The sequence below is a fragment of the Salmo salar genome, chromosome ssa21 (assembly GCF_905237065.1).
Source record: "Salmo salar chromosome ssa21, Ssal_v3.1, whole genome shotgun sequence".
Classification (NCBI taxonomy): domain Eukaryota; kingdom Metazoa; phylum Chordata; class Actinopteri; order Salmoniformes; family Salmonidae; genus Salmo; species Salmo salar.
In genome coordinates, this window is record NC_059462.1 from 56375376 (window position 1) to 56394378 (window position 19003).

Below are 19003 nucleotides of genomic sequence, written 5' to 3' on the forward strand. Positions count from 1 at the left end.
AACAACATGGTAGCAACACAACACAACATGACAGCATGGTAGCAACACAACACAACATGACAGCATGGTAGCAACACAACATAACAACATGGTAGCAACACAACATAACAACGACATGGTAGCAACACAACATAACAACAACATGGTAGCAACACAACAACAACATGGTAGCATGACAACATAACATGACAACACAGCATGGTAGAAACACAACATAACAACAGCATGGTAGGAACACAACATAACAACAGCATGGTAGCAACACGACACAACAACATGGTAGAAACATAACAACAACGTGGTTGCAACACAACATGACAACAACATGGTAGAAACACAACATGACAACAACATGGTAGCAACACAACATGACAACATGGTAGAAACACAACATGACAACAACATGGTAGCAACACAACACAACAACAACATGGTAGCAACACAACATGACAACAACATGGTAGCAACACAACATAACAACAACATGGTAGCAACACAACAACAACATGGTAGCAACACAACACAACAACAACATGGTAGCAACACAACAACAACATGGTAGCAACACAACACAACAACAACATGGCAGCAACACAACATGACAACAACATGGTAGCGACACAACACAACAACAACATGGTAGCAACACAACACAACAACAACATGGTAGCAACACAACACAACAACAACATGGTAGACACACAACATAACAACAACATGGTAGCAACACAACACAACAACAACATGGTAGAAACACAACACAACAACAACATGGTAGCAACACAACACAACAACAACATGGTAGACACACAACATAACAACAACATGGTAGCAACACAACACAACAACAACATGGTAGCAACACAACACAACAACAACATGGTAGCAACACAACACAACAACAACATGGTAGACACACAACACAACAACAACATGGTAGACACACAACATAACAACAACATGGTAGCAACACAACACAACAACAACATGGTAGCAACACAACACAACAACAACATGGCAGCAACACAACATGACAACAACATGGTAGCGACACAACACAACAACAACATGGTAGCAACACAACACAACAACAACATGGTAGCAACACAACACAACAACAACATGGTAGACACACAACATAACAACAACATGGTAGCAACACAACACAACAACAACATGGTAGAAACACAACACAACAACAACATGGTAGCAACACAACACAACAACAACATGGTAGCAACACAACATAACAACAACATGGTAGCAACACAACATAACAACGACATGGTAGCAACACAACAACAACATGGTAGCAACACAACACAACAACAACATGGTAGCAACACAACAACAACATGGTAGCAACACAACACAACAACAACATGGCAGCAACACAACATGACAACAACATGGTAGCGACACAACACAACAACAACATGGTAGCAACACAACACAACAACAACATGGTAGCAACACAACACAACAACAACATGGTAGCAACACAACAACAACATGGTAGCAACACAACACAACAACAACATGGCAGCAACACAACATGACAACAACATGGTAGCGACACAACACAACAACAACATGGTAGCAACACAACACAACAACAACATGGTAGCAACACAACACAACAACAACATGGTAGAAACACAACATAACAACATCATGGTAGAAACACAACACAACAACAACATGGTAGCAACACAACACAACAACAACATGGTAGCAACACAACATGACAGCGACACAACATGACAACAACATGACAGCGACACAACATGACAACAACATGGTAGCGACACAACATGACAACAACATGGTAGCGACACAACACAACAACAACATGGTAGCAACACAACATAACAACGACATGGTAGCAACACAACATAACAACGACATGGTAGCAACACAACATAACAACAACATGGTAGCAACACAACATAACAACAACATGGTAGCAACACAACAACAACATGGTAGCAACACAACAACAACATGACAACACAGCATGGTAGGAACACAACATAACAACAACATGGTAGCAACACGACATGACAACAGCATGGTAGCAACACGACACAACAACATGGTAGAAACATAATAACAACATGGTAGCAACACAACATGACAACATGGTAGAAACACAACATGACAACAACATGGTAGCAACACAACATGACAACAACATGGTAGCAACACAACATGACAACAACATGGTAGCAACACAACATGACAACATGGTAGCAACACAACATGACAACAACATGGTAGCAACACAACATGACAACAACATGGTAGCATCACAACATAACAACAACATGGTAGCGACACAACATGACAACAACATGGTAGCAACATAACATAACAACGACATGGTAGCAACACAACATGACAACAACATGGTAGCAACACAACATGACAACATGGTAGAAACACAACATGACAACAACATGGTAGAAACACAACATAACAACAACATGGTAGCAACACAACATAACAACAACATGGTAGCAACACAACATAACAACAACATGGTAGCAACACAACAACAACAACAACATGGTAGCAACACAACAACAACATGGTAGCATGACAACATAACATGACAACACAGCATGGTAGCAACACAACATAACAACAACATGGTAGCAACACGACATGACAACAACATGGTAGCAACACAACATAACAACAACATGGTAGCAACACAACACAACAACATGGTAGAAACATAACAACAACATGGTTGCAACACAACATGACAACAACATGGTAGAAACACAACATGGTAGCAACACAACATGACAACATGGTAGCAACACAACATGACAACAACATGGTAGCAACACATGACAACAACATGGTAGCATCACAACATGACAACAACACGGTAGCGACACAACATGACAACAACACGGTAGCGACACAACATGACAGCGACACAACATGACAACAACATGGTAGCGACACATGACAACAACATGGTAGCAACATAACAAAAACATGGTAGCAACACAACATGACAACAACATGGTAGCATAGCAACACAACATAACAACAACATGGAAGCAACACAACATGGCAGTAGCCTAGTGGTTAGAGCGTTGGGACAGTAACCGAAAGGTTGCTAGATCGAATCCCAGAGCTGACAAGGTAAAAAATCAGTCGTTCTGCCCCTGAACAAGGCAGTTAACCCACTGTTCCATGGTAGGCCGTCATTGTAAATAAGAATTTGTTCTTAACTGACTTGCCTAGTTACATTTTTTAAACTAATAATAAAATAGCAACACAACATGGCAGCAACACATGGTAGCAGGACAAAAGACGGTACAAACATTATTGGGCCCAGACAACAGCACAAAGGGCAAGAAGGTAGAGACAACAATACATCACGCAAAGCAGCCACAACTGTCAGTAAGAGTGTCCATGATTGAGTCTTTGAATGAAGAGATGAGATAAAACTGTCCAGTTTGAGTGTTTGTTGCAGATCGTTCCAGTCGCTAGCTGCAGCGAACTGAAAAGAGGAGCGACCCAGGGATGTGTTCGCTTTGGGGACCTTTAACAGAATGTGACTGGCAGAACGGGTGTTGTATGTGGAGGATGAGGGCTGCAGTAGATATCTCAGATAGGGGGGAGTGAACGGGTGTTGTATGGGGAGGATGAGGGCTGCAGTAGATATCTCAGATAGGGGGGAGTGAACGGGTGCTGTATGGGGAGGATGAGGGCTGCAGTAGATATCTCAGATAGGGGGGAGTGAACGGGTGTTGTATGGGGAGGATGAGGGCTGCAGTAGATATCTCAGATAGGGGGGAGTGAACGGGTGTTGTATGGGGAGGATGAGGGCTGCAGTAGATATCTCAGATAGGGGGGAGTGAACGGGTGTTGTATGGGGAGGATGAGGGCTGCAGTAGATATCTCAGATAGGGGGGAGTGAACGGGTGTTGTATGTGGAGGATGAGGGCTGCAGTAGATATCTCAGATAGGGGAGTCCAATGGCGGCGAGCTTTACACCACTCCAGCCAACACTTGGCATGGTGATCTTGGTCTTGTGTGCGGCTGCTCAGCCATGGAAACCCATTTCATGAATCTCCCGATGAACAGTTCTTGTGCTGACGTTGCTTCCAGAGGCAGTTTGGAACTCGGTAGTGAGTGTTGCAACTGAGGACTGACGATTTTTACGGTATTCAGCATGTGTGGCCTACCACTTTGCAGCTGAGCCGTTGTTGCTCCAAGACGTTTCCACTTCACAATAACAACAGTTGACCGGGGGCAGCTCTAGCAGGCCAGAAATTTGACGATCAGACTTGTTGGAAAGGTATCATCCTATGATGGTGCCACGTTGAAAGTCACTGAGCTTTTCAGTATGGGGCCATTCTACTGCCAATGTTTGTCTATGGAGATTGCATGGCTGTGTGCTCGATTTTATACACCTGTCAGCAACAAGTGTGGCAGAAAAATAGCCAAAACTACTAATTTGAAGGGGTGTCCACATACTTTTCTATTTAAAGTGTAGTTTGCAAGACCTGCCACATCCGACGAGGGTCTGGGCCAGTTTAGTAGGATTCAATCGTAGTCGTGTATTGATGCTTTGCCTGTTTGATGGTTCATCGGAGAGCGTAGCAGGATTTCTTATAAGCGTCCGGGTTAGAGTCCCGCTCCTTGAAAGCGGCAGCTCTAGCCTTTAGCTCAGTGTGGATATTACCTGTAATCCATGGCTTCTGGTTGGGATATGTACGTACGGTCACTGTGGGGACGACGTCGTTGATGCCATAGGCTAAGGTGATGCCAGAGACAGAAGAGGAAATGAGACAAAAACATTTTTTTCTGGTTTTAATGAAAGTTAATGAACTAAGACAAGTAGACCAGACCCAGCTGCATTGGTGTCTATTGGAGTCGCACTCAGTTAACGCTAGAAACGCCTGGCCTTTCAGCCTATAAGTAAGTACCCGCTAGATAACGCTGTCGGCCGTCTCCTTTACCATATGCATCAGATGCATATCAACCCACAAGGTGCTGCAAACATAAGCGCTGACGTTTGATAAATAGTTTATAAACTATTATAAAGGATTAATTGCATGAATAAATATTTGTGGAAATATATCCAGTGAAAAACTTAAGCCTATAGCTAATTTGGGGCACTTCCCAGCCAAAACACATCCACATTCAGACAGTCTAATAAATACATGTCACATATGCTATCTGAAGAATAATCATTTGGTTATGTTTATAAAAGTCTTAGGTAAGATTAGAATACTAAAAAAACTATTTCAAAGACATATCATTTTAATTAGTTTGTTACTTTAGGCTATAAGTAAAAACAAAAACTGAATGCAGGGACAGTGGAGTGGCCATGTGCTGAATGCAGGGACAGTGGAGTGGCCATGTACTGAATGCAGGGACAGTGGAGTGGCCATGTGCTGAATGCAGGGCCAGTGGAGTGGCCATGTGGACAGTGGAGTGGCCATGTACTGAATGTAGGGACAGTGGAGTGGCCATGTGCTGAATGCAGGGACAGTGGAGTGGCCATGTACTGAATGCAGGGACAGTGGAGTGGCCATGTGCTGAATGCAGGGACAGTGGAGTGGCCATGTGGACAGTGGAGTGGCCATGTACTGAATGTAGGGACAGTGGAGTGGCCATGTGCTGAATGCAGGGACAGTGGAGTGGCCATGTACTGAATGTAGGGACAGTGGAGTGGCCATGTGCTGAATGCAGGGACAGTGGAGTGGCCATGTACTGAATGTAGGGACAGTGGAGTGGCCATGTACTGAATGTAGGGACAGTGGAGTGGCCATGTACTGAATGTAGGGACAGTGGAGTGGCCATGTACTGAATGTAGGGACAGTGGAGTGGCCATGTACTGAATGCAGGGACAGTGGAGTGGCCATGTGCTGAATGCAGGGACAGTGGAGTGGCCATGTGCTGAATGCAGGGACAGTGGAGTGGCCATGTGCTGAATGCAGGGACAGTGGAGTGGCCATGTGCTGAATGTAGGGACAGTGGAGTGGCCATGTGGACAGTGGAGTGGCCATGTGCTGAATGCAGGGACAGTGGAGTGGCCGTGTACTGAATGCAGGGACAGTGGAGTGGCCATGTGGACAGTGGAGTGGCCATGTGCTGAATGCAGGGACAGTGGAGTGGCCATGTGGACAGTGGAGTGGCCATGTGCTGAATGCAGGGACAGTGGAGTGGCCATGTGCTGAATGCAGGGACAGTGGAGTGGCCATGTACTGAATGTAGGGACAGTGGAGTGGCCATGTGGACAGTGGAGTGGCCATGTGCTGAATGCAGGGACAGTGGAGTGGCCATGTGGACAGTGGAGTGGCCATGTGCTGAATGCAGGGACAGTGGAGTGGCCATGTGCTGAATGTAAGGACAGTGGAGTGGCCATGTACTGAATGTAGGGACAGTGGAGTGGCCATGTGGACAGTGGAGTGGCCATGTGGACAGTGGAGTGGCCATGTGCTGAATGCAGGGACAGTGGAGTGGCCATGTGGACAGTGGAGTGGCCATGTGCTGAATGCAGGGACAGTGGAGTGGCCATGTGCTGAATGCAGGGACAGTGGAGTGGCCATGTACTGAATGTAGGGACAGTGGAGTGGCCATGTGGACAGTGGAGTGGCCATGTGCTGAATGCAGGGACAGTGGAGTGGCCATGTGGACAGTGGAGTGGCCATGTGCTGAATGCAGGGACAGTGGAGTGGCCATGTGCTGAATGTAGGGTCAGTGGAGTGGCCATGTGGACAGTGGAGTGGCCATGTGCTGAATGCAGGGACAGTGGAGTGGCCATGTGGACAGTGGAGTGGCCATGTGCTGAATGTAGGGACAGTGGAGTGACCATGTGCTGAATGCAGGGACAGTGGAGTGGCCATGTACTGAATGCAGGGACAGTGGAGTGGCCATGTGCTGAATGCAGGGACAGTGGAGTGGCCATGTGCTGAATGCAGGGACAGTGGAGTGGCCATGTGCTGAATGTAGGGACAGTGGAGTGGCCATGTGGACAGTGGAGTGGCCATGTGCTGAATGCAGGGACAGTGGAGTGGCCGTGTACTGAATGCAGGGACAGTGGAGTGGACAGTGGAGTGGCCATGTGCTGAATGCAGGGACAGTGGAGTGGCCATGTGGACAGTGGAGTGGCCATGTGCTGAATGCAGGGACAGTGGAGTGGCCATGTGCTGAATGTAAGGACAGTGGAGTGGCCATGTACTGAATGTAGGGACAGTGGAGTGGCCATGTGCTGAATGCAGGGACAGTGGAGTGGCCATGTGGACAGTGGAGTGGCCATGTGGACAGTGGAGTGGCCATGTGCTGAATGCAGGGACAGTGGAGTGGCCATGTGGACAGTGGAGTGGCCATGTGCTGAATGCAGGGACAGTGGAGTGGCCATGTGCTGAATGCAGGGACAGTGGAGTGGCCATGTACTGAATGTAGGGACAGTGGAGTGGCCATGTGGACAGTGGAGTGGCCATGTGCTGAATGCAGGGACAGTGGAGTGGCCATGTGGACAGTGGAGTGGCCATGTGCTGAATGCAGGGACAGTGGAGTGGCCATGTGCTGAATGTAGGGTCAGTGGAGTGGCCATGTGGACAGTGGAGTGGCCATGTGCTGAATGCAGGGACAGTGGAGTGGCCATGTGGACAGTGGAGTGGCCATGTGCTGAATGCAGGGACAGTGGAGTGGCCATGTGCTGAATGCAGGGACAGTGGAGTGGCCATGTGGACAGTGGAGTGGCCATGTGCTGAATGCAGGGACAGTGGAGTGGCCATGTGCTGAATGCAGGGACAGTGGAGTGGCCATGTGGACAGTGGAGTGGCCATGTGCTGAATGCAGGGACAGTGGAGTGGCCATGTGCTGAATGCAGGGACAGTGGAGTGGCCATGTGGACAGTGGAGTGGCCATGTGCTGAATGTAGGGACAGTGGAGTGGCCATGTGCTGAATGCAGGGACAGTGGAGTGGCCATGTACTGAATGCAGGGACAGTGGAGTGGCCATGTGCTGAATGTAGGGACAGTGGAGTGGCCATGTGCTGAATGTAGGGACAGTGGAGTGGCCATGTGCTGAATGTAGGGACAGGGGAGTGGCCATGTGCTGAATGTAGGGAAAGTGGAGTGGCCATGTGGACAGTGGAGTGGCCATGTACTGAATGTACGGACAGTGGAGTGGCCATGTGGACAGTGGAGTGGCCATGTGCTGAATGCAGGGACAGTGGAGTGGCCATGTGGACAGTGGAGTGGCCATGTGCTGAATGCAGGGACAGTGGAGTGGCCATGTGGACAGTGGAGTGGCCATGTACTGAATGCAGGGACAGTGGAGTGGCCATGGGTTGAATGTAGGGACAGTGGAGTGGCCATGTGGACAGTGGAGTGGCCATGTGCTGAATGTAGGGACAGTGGAGTGGCCATGTGGACAGTGGAGTGGCCATGTACTGAATGTAGGAACAGTGGAGTGGCCATGTGCTGAATGCAGGGACAGTGCAGTGGCCATGTGGACAGTGGAGTGGCCATGTGCTGAATGTAGGGACAGTGGAGTGGCCATGTGGACAGTGGAGTGGCCATGTGCTGAATGCAGGGACAGTGGAGTGGCCATGTACTGAATGCAGGGACAGTGGAGTGGCCATGTACTGAATGCAGGGACAGTGGAGTGGCCATGTACTGAATGCAGGGACAGTGGAGTGGCCATGTACTGAATGCAGGGACAGTGGAGTGTCCATGTGCTGAATGCAGGGACAGTGGAGTGGCCATGTGCTGAATGTACGGACAGTGGAGTGGCCATGTGCTGAATGTACGGACAGTGGAGTGGCCATGTGCTGAATGTACGGACAGTGGAGTGGCCATGTACTGAATGCAGGGACAGTGGACTGGCCATGTACTGAATGCAGGGACAGTGGACTGGCCATGTACTGAATGCAGGGACAGTGGACTGGCCATGTACTGAATGCAGGGACAGTGGACTGGCCATGTACTGAATGCAGGGACAGTGGAGTGGCCATGTGCTGAATGCAGGGACAGTGGAGTGGCCATGTGCTGAATGCAGGGACAGTGGAGTGGCCATGTGCTGAATGCAGGGACAGTGGAGTGGCCATGTGCTGAATGCAGGGACAGTGGAGTGGCCATGTACTGAATTTAGGGACAGTGGAGTGGCCATGTACTGAATGTAGGGACAGTGGAGTGGCCATGTGCTGAATGCAGGGACAGTGGAGTGGCCATGTGCTGAATGCAGGGACAGTGGAGTGGCCATGTGCTGAATGCAGGGACAGTGGAGTGGCCATGTGGACAGTGGAGTGGCCATGTACTGAATTTGGAAATAAAGCTGCACCACCTTGAATGTTTAGTTATTTGACAAAGGTTAAGTGTCATAAAAACTGCAGAATTTGATCTTTCTGATACGATATATATAGAAATCACAATGTTTTTACCTGCATGTGACTCTGAAGGAGGATTTGATACAGTCACGTTCCTTTCCATGCGTCCGTCAATGTACATGAAGAGAAGGGGAGCATCTTGTAAATCTGACCACTGATAATGTTGTCATCAGACTATTGTCAATTTAATCTTGTCTTTTAGGCTGTTTTATTATGTGTGAAATTAGTTTCGTCCCCCCCTCGCTCATCAACTTGGAAAGAGTAAAGGATATTTTATTAATATTAATTAATTCATTTATATTTTTTATATTTTTTGGGGGGCATGATTCTAAAGGTCTACTGCAACACGTATAGCATGTTTTTAGTTTCTCTTACAATAAATGTGATTAGTAATAGAGATATATATGTTAAATAAAACAAGTCACGTAACGGATTCATCTTTTACAAATTAAAACGTGAAAAAGAATCGTAATCAAACCCGCAAGACGTACGGTCAAATTATTACCGTGAGCGCCGACGCTGGCAGAACACACTCATTATTACACGGTTGTTGATCTGAGTTCAAATCGTCCTCTTCAACCCAACCTCCTTATCGTGTTGTCGCCAGAGAATTTCTATACCATAAGCCCGATCTCAAATGTTGCTTTAGAGAATTTGGCAGTACTCACAATCGCAGATGACGTGTAACCGTGCCGACCCAGGACATCTGGCTTCTTCCCCTGCGGGGATCGTCTGAGACCAGCCATCCGGACACCTGACGTAACTGGCTTTGCACAACCCGAAAGAATTTCTGCAGAAATTCTTATCTCAGACAAGCTCATACAGTGAGGGGGGGAAAAAAGTATTTGATCCAACTATTGATTTTGTACGTTTGCCCACTTACAAAGAAAGGATCAGTCTATAATTTTAATGGTAGGTTTATTTGAACAGTGAGAGACAGAATAACAACAACAAAAAAATCCAGAAAAGCATGTCAAAAATTTTATAAATTGATTTGCATATTAATGAGGGAAATAAGTATTTGATATTTGTATACTTATTTCCCTCATTAAAATGTAAATCATTTTATAACATTTTTTGACATGCGTTTTTCTGGATTTTTTTGTTGTTATTCTGTCTCTTACTGTTCAAATAAACCTACCAGGATGTAGATAATTCTCAGCCTAGTATTTATTAATTTATTTTTCAGGAGAAGTGTGATGCGTCAAGGTCTATAGTTGTTGAAGCCAATTACAACAATATTCACTGTCACTCCAAACATATTGAGCAAACTTTTTTTTTTTCTTCTCTGCTGTTGCCATCACTCGTTACTGTAGCCTACGCTATTTATTAAACTATCAATCCACAATGGACTAGAGAGAGAATATTCCGTGCCAACCAGCTAAATTGGAGAGTTGATGACAATGCAAAGACCGTCAATAACTCTGCAGAACTGGGAGAAAATGGCGGTATCAAGCCGTGGATGCGTTGATTGGCCAGTGAATGGCCATCGTCACACTTACAAATGCATTTTATTCATCAAAACTCCGCCCTTTCGTACCACCAGCTGTTTTGCGCTCAGAATTTCCGCTGTGAAAATAGCAAAAAAATGTATTTGACACATCTCCGGACCTGAAAGCGCTAAGATTTTTACCATTGCGTTAGAGCACCAAGATTATAATTTACATTTTTATTTGTTAATATAGAACCCTACGTCTCTTGCTGTATTGACAACAGATTGAGTTAAGTTAACAATGTGGCACACTGTTATTTCATTCCACTACTGTGTTACAATGATTCTGATCTGCTTCTTCCTGATTCTGATCATCTTGCTTCTTTATCTCGATCAGATTTTTCTATGCTTTCACAACTGATATCAAATGCACCATTTGTTCATTGCCAATCACTGATTTCAGTAATGTTCCTTGTCTCTTCTCCTCTCTCTCTCTCTCTCTCTCTCTCTCTCTCTCTCTCCGTTCTGCAACAAGCACTCCTATCTGGACAGGGAAACCTCCCTGATTCTGAAAAATATAGCTGGAAAACCATATCACTTGCTGACCAAGGTGACTCTTTCTCCTTCGCTTGTCTCTTCGTCCTGCATGCAATCAAACTATTCTCTCATTGGTGGCTTTTTAACCACACCCTCCATGCATTTAACCACACCCTCTCGTGATGTCATACCCTCTGGTTGTTAATAGATGTTTTAAAAAAAAAAAATTATAGGTTAAGATAGTTCTATACAGTAGTATTTCCTAGAAGTTCGGAAACCGTTTTTCACTTGGGGTCCCCCCTTTCCAGCATTGGTGAACGTCCCGCCTGACCCCTGACCCCCGCACCACGTCTATTCCTATGGGCACAAGCACCGTTCGTGACACAAAGTGTTCAACCCCATCTTATTGGTGGAGAGAATTTTGCAGGTTTTTAAAGCTTATTTCCTGCAATTCTACACATTTTGTCACATGGGGTGCAAAGAATATTTGGGCTGTTTTTAAAGCAAATTTTCTTGCGATTTTTAATACATTTTTTGCCATGTCTAATGTGTGTTCAACTATCTATGGGCTAAAAACGTATAAAAGTTATAAATGTCTCTCTAAGGTCTGTAATGACTGACATGACAAGATGAACTGATGATGCACTACCTAATTTAGACATCACACCTTGTGCATTTTACTATTACACCTTTCAGGAGTAAGTTTTTATAGCTGGATTGAGTTTCTTTAAAATTAAACATCCGGGGGAGGAGGACCCCCTGCTATAGAGTAGGATTATACAGTGTATCTAGACTAGTTATTATAATGTGACGGTGTAATGATGACTTTTACAGACCGTGAGACGGAGACAGTCATTTTCCTCAAGCATCCTCCTGCATGTTGCACGTTAAACCCTCTCTTCTTCCCTCTCGCCCTCCTGCCCTGACTCCTCTCCCCCTAACTCTTCCCCTGTCGCCCTCCTCATGATAGCTACCCCTCCTCTCTCCTGATGGGCTACCCATCATCCTCCTCTCTCCTGATGGGCTACCCATCATCCTCCTCTCTCCTGATGGGCTACCCATCATCCTCCTCTCTCCTGATGGGCTACCCATCATCCTCCTCCTCTCTCCTGATGGGCTACCCATCATCCTCCTCCTCTCTCCTGATAGGCTACCCATCATCCTCCTCCTCTCTCCTGATAGGCTACCCATCATCCTCCTCTCTCCTGATAGGCTACCCATCATCCTCCTCTCTCCTGATAGGCTACCCATCATCCTCCTTTCTCCTGATGGGCTACCCATAGCCTCCTCTCTCCTGATAGGCTACCCATCATCCTCCTCTCTCCTGATGGGCTACCCATCATCCTCCTCTCTCCTGATAGGCTACCCATCATCCTCCTCTCTCCTGATGGGCTACCCATCATCCTCCTCTCTCCTGATGGGCTACCCATCATCCTCCTCTCTCCTGATGGGCTACCCATCATCCTCCTCTCTCCTGATGGGCTACCCATCATCCTCCTCTCTCCTGATGGGCTACCCATCATCCTCCTCTCTCCTGATGGGCTACCCATCATCCTCTCCTCCTCCTCCTGATGGGCTACCCATCATCCTCTCCTCCTCCTCCTGATGGGCTACCCATCATCCTCCTCTCTCCTGATAGGTTACCTCTGCAGTCTATGTACCTCCCTCACGTTCCACAGGGATGAGGAAGGTCACTCTGCATGTACTGAATGCAGAGTGATTGACGTGTGTGTGTGTGTGTGTGTGTGTTTGTATGTGTTATGTGGTTTACCAATACCATTAGAATTGTGTGTGTTTGAGATGACTAAACTGCATGGAAACATAGTATTTAGCTAAAGGCATGGAAATGGACACTGTCTGAACTGGACCGACCCAGCCTCCCAAACCAAGTCACCATGTGTCTGAACTGGACTGACCCAGCCTCCCAAACCAAGTCACCATGTGTCTGAACTGGACTGGACTGACCCAGCCTCCCAAACCAAGTCACCATGTGTCTGAACTGGACTGCGACCCAGCCTCCCAAACCAAGTCACCATGTGTCTGAACTGGACCGACCCAGCCTCCCAAACCAAGTCACCATGTGTCTGAACTGGACTGACCCAGCCTCCCAAACCAAGTCACCATGTGTCTGTCTGAACTGGACTGACCCAGCCTCCCAAACCAAGTCACCATGTGTCTGAACTGGACTGGACTGACCCAGCCTCCCAAACCAAGTCACCATGTGTCTGAACTGGACTGGAACCCAGCCTCCCAAACCAAGTCACCATGTGTCTGAACTGGACCGACCCAGCCTCCCAAACCAAGTCACCATGTGTCTGAACTGGACTGACCCAGCCTCCCAAACCAAGTCACCATGTGTCTGTCTGAACTGGACTGACCCAGCCTCCCAAACCAAGTCACCATGTGTCTGAACTGGACTGACCCAGCCTCCCAAACCAAGTCACCATGTGTCTGAACTGGACTGACCCAGCCTCCCAAACCAAGTCACCATGTGTCTGAACTGGACTGACCCAGCCTCCCAAACCAAGTCACCATGTGTCTGGACTGGACTGACCCAGCCTCCCAAACCAAGTCACCATGTGTCTGGACTGGACTGACCCAGCCTCCCAAACCAAGTCACCATGTGTCTGAACTGGACTGACCCAGCCTCCCAACCCAAGTCACCATGTGTCTGAACTGGACTGGACCGACCCAGCCTCCCAAACCAAGTCACCATGTGTCTGAACTGGACTGGACCGACCCAGCCTCCCAAACCAAGTCACCATGTGTCTGGACTGGACTGACCCAGCCTCCCAAACCAAGTCACCATGTGTCTGGACTGGACTGACCCAGCCTCCCAAACCAAGTCACCATGTGTCTGAACTGGACCGACCCAGCCTCCCAACCCAAGTCACCATGTGTCTGGACTGGACTGACCCAGCCACCCAACCCAAGTCACCATGTGTCTGGACTGGACTGACCCAGCCACCCAAACCAAGTCACCATGTGTCTGAACTGGACCGACCCAGCCTCCCAAATCAAGTCACCATGTGTCTGAACTGGACTGACCCAGCCTCCCAAACCAAGTCACCATGTGTCTGAACTGGACTGGACTGACCCAGCCTCCCAAACCAAGTCACCATGTGTCTGAACTGGACTGGACTGACCCAGCCTCCCAAACCAAGTCACCATGTGTCTGAACTGGACTGACCCAGCCTCCCAAACCAAGTCACCATGTGTCTGAACTGGACTGACCCAGCCTCCCAAACCAAGTCACCATGTGTCTGTCTGAACTGGACTGACCCAGCCTCCCAAACCAAGTCACCATGTGTCTGGACTGGACTGGACCGACCCAGCCTCCCAAACCAAGTCACCATGTGTCTGGACTGGACCGACCCAGCCTCCCAAACCAAGTCACCATGTGTCTGTCTGGACTGGACTGACCCAGCCTCCCAAACCAAGTCACCATGTGTCTGGACTGGACTGGACCGACCCAGCCTCCCAAACCAAGTCACCATGTGTCTGGACTGGACTGGACCGACCCAGCCTCCCAAACCAAGTCACCATGTGTCTGAACTGGACCGACCCAGCCTCCCAAACCAAGTCACCATGTGTCTGAACTGGACCGACCCAGCCTCCCAACCCAAGTCACCATGTGTCTGAACTGGACCGACCCAGCCTCCCAACCCAAGTCACCATGTGTCTGAACTGGACTGACCCAGCCTCCCAAACCAAGTCACCATGTGTCTGAACTGGACTGACCCAGCCTCCCAAACCAAGTCACCATGTGTCTGAACTGGACCGACCCAGCCTCCCAACCCAAGTCACCATGTGTCTGAACTGGACCGACCCAGCCTCCCAACCCAAGTCACCATGTGTCTGAACTGGACTGACCCAGCCTCCCAAACCAAGTCACCATGTGTCTGTCTGAACTGGACCGACCCAGCCTCCCAACCCAAGTCACCATGTGTCTGAACTGGACCGACCCAGCCTCCCAAACCAAGTCACCATGTGTCTGGACTGGACTGGACTGACCCAGCCTCCCAAACCAAGTCACCATGTGTCTGTCTGAACTGGACCGACCCAGCCTCCCAAACCAAGTCACCATGTGTCTGGACTGGACTGACCCAGCCTCCCAAACCAAGTCACCATGTGTCTGTCTGAACTGGACCGACCCAGCCTCCCAACCCAAGTCACCATGTGTCTGTCTGGACTGACCCAGCCTCCCAACCCAAGTCACCATGTGTCTGAACTGGACTGACCCAGCCTCCCAACCCAAGTCACCATGTGTCTGAACTGGACTGGACTGACCCAGCCTCCCAAACCAAGTCACCATGTGTCTGAACTGGACTGACCCAGCCTCCCAAACCAAGTCACCATGTGTCTGAACTGGACTGACCCAGCCTCCCAAACCAAGTCACCATGTGTCTGAACTGGACTGACCCAGCCTCCCAAACCAAGTCACCATGTGTCTGAACTGGACTGGACTGACCCAGCCTCCCACACCAAGTCACCATGTGTCTGAACTGGACTGACCCAGCCTCCCACACCAAGTCACCATGTGTCTGAACTGGACTGACCCAGCCTCCCAACCCAAGTCACCATGTGTCTGAACTGGACTGACCCAGCCACCCAAACCTGTGTCTGTGGTCCATCAACATGGAAATACTCCAACGCCCACTATCCCTCTGAGAGTGCTGTTCAGTCACAGCCCTGATCTTTTTCACCTTCTGCAACCAACAACGGTGGACCAAGAAATGGTTTCTGATGCGAGGAAACGTTTTGAAGTGGAGTCAAACAGAAAGGTACCACCTGAACTGTTTTTGCCGTGTGGCTCAGCTGGTAGAGCATGGCACTTGCGAAGCCAGGGCTGTGGGGTTCGATTCCCACGGGGGACCAGTATGAAAATGAATCCACTCACTACTGTAAGTCGCTCTGGATAAGAGCATCTGCTAAATGACAGCAATTTTTTTTTTTTTTTACATTTTAAAGGTAAGTCCCACTCAGAGTGTTCACCCACAGACAGAAGGCATGGATATGAGGAGGACATGGAGATGTATAATACATGGAAACAGAGGACTGAGGACCAGGACATGGAGATGTATAATACATGGAAACAGAGGACTGTTGACCAGGATATGGAGATGTATAATACATGGAAACAGAGGACTGAGGACCAGGATATGGAGATGTATAACACATGGAAACAGAGGACTGAGGACCAGGATATGGAGATGTATAACACATGGAAACAGAGGACTGAGGACCAGATCAGTCCGTGCTCTATAGCCTGGCTCCAGATCAGATCAGTCCGTGCTCTATAGCCTGGCTCCTGGCTCCAGATCAGTCCGTCCTCTATAGCCTGGCTCCTGGCTCCAGATCAGTCCGTCCTCTATAGCCTGGCTCCAGATCAGTCCGTGCTCTATAGCCTGGCTCCAGATCAGTCCGTGCTCTATAGCCTGGCTCCAGATCAGTCCGTGCTCTATAGCCTGGCTCCAGATCAGTCCGTGCTCTATAGCCTGGCTCCAGATCAGTCCGTGCTCTATAGCCTGGCTCCAGATCAGTCCGTGCTCTATAGCCTGGCTCCAGATCAGTCCGTGCTCTATAGCCTGGCTCCAGATCAGTCCGTGCTCTATAGCCTGGCTCCAGATCAGTCCGTGCTCTATAGCCTGGCTCCAGATCAGTCCGTGCTCTATAGCCTGGCTCCTGGAGATCAGTCCGTGCTCTATAGCCTGGCTCCTGGCTCCAGATCAGTCCGTGCTCTATAGCCTGGCTCCAGATCAGTCCGTGCTCTATAGCCTGGCTCCAGATCAGTCCGTCCTCTATAGCCTGGCTCCAGATCAGTCCGTGCTCTATAGCTGGCTCCAGATCAGTCCGTGCTCTATAGCCTGGCTCCAGATCAATCCGTGCTCTATAGCCTGGCTCCTGGCTCCAGATCAGTCCGTGCTCTATAGCCTGGCTCCAGATCAGTCCGTGCTCTATAGCCTGGCTCCAGATCAGTCCGTGCTCTATAGCCTGGCTCCAGATCAGTCCGTGCTCTATAGCCTGGCTCCAGATCAGTCCGTGCTCTATAGCCTGGCTCCAGATCAGTCCGTGCTCTATAGCCTGGCTCCAGATCAGTCCGTGCTCTATAGCCTGGCTCCAGATCAGTCCGTGCTCTATAGCCTGGCTCCAGATCAGTCCGTGCTCTATAGCCTGGCTCCAGATCAGTCCGTGCTCTATAGCTGTCGCCGTGATTGGGAGTCCCATAGGGCGTGGCACAATTTGGCCCAGCGTCGTCCGGGTTTGGCCGGGGTAGACCGTCATTGTAAATAAGAATTTGTTCTTAACTGACTTGCCTGGTTCAATAAAGGTTAAATGAAAATGAAAAATAAATAAATAAATAAAACAAATTACACACCACTGACCAACAAATATTCTTTACGTCAACAACATAAGAATCACTACAAAACGTTTTGTATGACCTCTTATACACTATATTAGGCCCAGCCTTTGGAGCTTTGGTTTTCCTAGATATGGCTACTATATTGTGATCACTACATCCTATGGATCTGGATACTGCTTTAAAGCATATTTTTGCAGCACTACTAAAGATGTGATCAATACATGTTGATGATTTCATTCCTGTGCTGTTTGTAACTACCCTGGTAGGTTGACTGATAACCTGAACCAGGTTGCAGACACTGGTTACAGTTTGAATTTTTTTCCTGAGTGGGCAGCTTGATGAAAGCCAGTCAATATTTAAATCACCCAGAAAATATACTTCTCTGTTGATATCAGATACATTATCAAGTATTTCACACATGTTATCCAGATAGTGACTGTTAGCACTTGGTGGTCTATAGCAGCTTCCCACCAGAATGGGCTTCAGGTGAGGCAGATGAACCTGTAGACATATTACTTCAACAGTATTTAACATGAGATCCTCTCTAATCTTTACAGGAATGTGGTTCTGAATATAAACAGCAACACCTCCACCATTGGCATTTCTGTATTTTCTGTAACTGTTTTAAACATTGTATTGCTACCACTGTATCAAAGTTATCTAAATGAGTTTCAGATAATATGAATGTTATCTGTTACTAGCAAGTTATTAATTTCACGAACCTTGTTTCTTAAGCTACGTATGTTAACGTGGGCTATATTGAACACTTTTTTTCGTCTGCGATGCTTACTTGTTTTCATTGCTTTACTGGGAAGCGAAGCAGAAGTAGACATGCTCATGTTATTTATGTTAGTACAGTGTGAGCTGCACACAGTGGACTTCCTACTAGGGCACATCACCTCAGTGATAACAGTATAACTCAGGGCATGCATTTGGTTAGTTACATTGTGTGGTCCAACACCCCTGGTGTAATGTACATGTGCTGAAGCATTATGACAACTCAGTGACACAACGGTAGGGATTATCTGAGCTGGGCTTGGATCATTGGTAAGTCATTGTCTCAACGGAGCCTTATAATCCTGTGAAAGGACCCAGGAACCCAAATGATTTGGGTGGATCCCATCCTCCTTATAAAACGTGTTTCCAGAAGGTATCAAAATTGTCAACAATAGTTACACCCATTGAGCTATAATAATCACGGAGCCAGTTGTGAAGAGAAAGAATCCTGCTAAAGCGTTCAATACCTCGATTCAGAGAGGGCACAGGGCCAAATATGAAGGGTCTTTTATTAGTGTCGAGC

General features: G+C 47.9%; 1 pseudogene; it reads left to right on the forward strand.

The window, feature by feature from the left end:
• LOC106582537 (ras-associated and pleckstrin homology domains-containing protein 1-like) overlaps positions 1-19003 on the forward strand; it is a 177768-nt pseudogene that overhangs the window by 107743 nt on the left and 51022 nt on the right.